The following is a 994-nucleotide window of genomic DNA, read 5'->3' as shown; positions in this document are numbered from 1 at the left end:
CAATAAATATTTTAAGTAGTAACAATAATTGTTTTAGTTACTCCTATGTCATTAAATTTTATTTACAATAATATATCCTTCTTTTTATAAATCAATTTTAATCATTAAAGTAGTAGAAAATATTAACGCCTTTATTATTAAGGCAGAAGATATATAACTTCCCTTGAATATTTATGTCACAAGTAAAAAGTAATTAATTTTTTAGCTCTCAAACTTAAGTTGCTTTTAAATCAAGTTTTATAAAAAAGTTCCCAATCAGGGAATCGAACCCTGACCTTTAGAGTGAAAATCTAAAATCCTAACCATTGGACCAATCGGGATGTAAGGACAAATAATGATTTAATTATTCCCTATATAAAAACAGAGACAAGTTTGCAATTGGCATTTTTTAAATCTAAAAGAACATCATTAACCAAGTATTTGGTGCCGACCTATGCACATATAAGAAATGATGCTCGTTATGTCTAAATGTATAAAAGTAAAAAAAGCTAAAAGATCGAATTGTTTTTTACATAAATATAACAGTTAAACGGCAGGTACCTTGACCAAGACTAAGTCTGGAGTAAATCCTAGCAGGTTACACCCTTATTGACTTGTACAAATTCTCAATTTCGGTGGTGAATGCCACGGTGTGGCTGCTCACTGGGAAGCTCTAAATCCTAAAAGTAAAAAAGACTTCGAAGAAAGAGGCAAGAACCGAAGCCTTTGTGGTATGTTTAAGCTATAGCCTAAATGGGACTGAGGTAAACATAGAGTTGTTTGAAATACAGGTTACATGATCGATAAGATCACCGAATAAGCCTATTTAATGTATAAAAGCAACCTCTAATTTAAATAAATACTTAAGGAGCAAGGTATAAGGAAAGAGACCTTTGCCCATTTTTTTAATTTAACAGTTTTTTGTAAATTATGTTGCTGTCTGAAGACCTATAGAAAAAAAGGGTTTAAGAGACCTTTGCCCATTTTTTTTATTTAACAGTTTTTTGTAAATTAT

The 994-nt window shown here is 30.3% G+C and overlaps 1 non-coding gene across 1 annotated transcript; it reads right to left on the bottom strand.

Moving 5' to 3' along the window:
• Nucleotides 1-248: 248 nt before the first annotated feature.
• Nucleotides 249-320, bottom strand: TRNAE-UUC (transfer RNA glutamic acid (anticodon UUC)). Its single transcript has one exon. It is a non-coding gene; the product is annotated as a tRNA-Glu (tRNA).
• Nucleotides 321-994: the final 674 nt, after the last annotated feature.

This window comes from Arctopsyche grandis, unplaced genomic scaffold, assembly GCF_051622035.1.
Source record: "Arctopsyche grandis isolate Sample6627 unplaced genomic scaffold, ASM5162203v2 HiC_scaffold_557, whole genome shotgun sequence".
In the NCBI taxonomy this organism is placed as follows: domain Eukaryota; kingdom Metazoa; phylum Arthropoda; class Insecta; order Trichoptera; family Hydropsychidae; genus Arctopsyche; species Arctopsyche grandis.
This window is presented reverse-complemented; position numbering and strand designations above follow the sequence as displayed.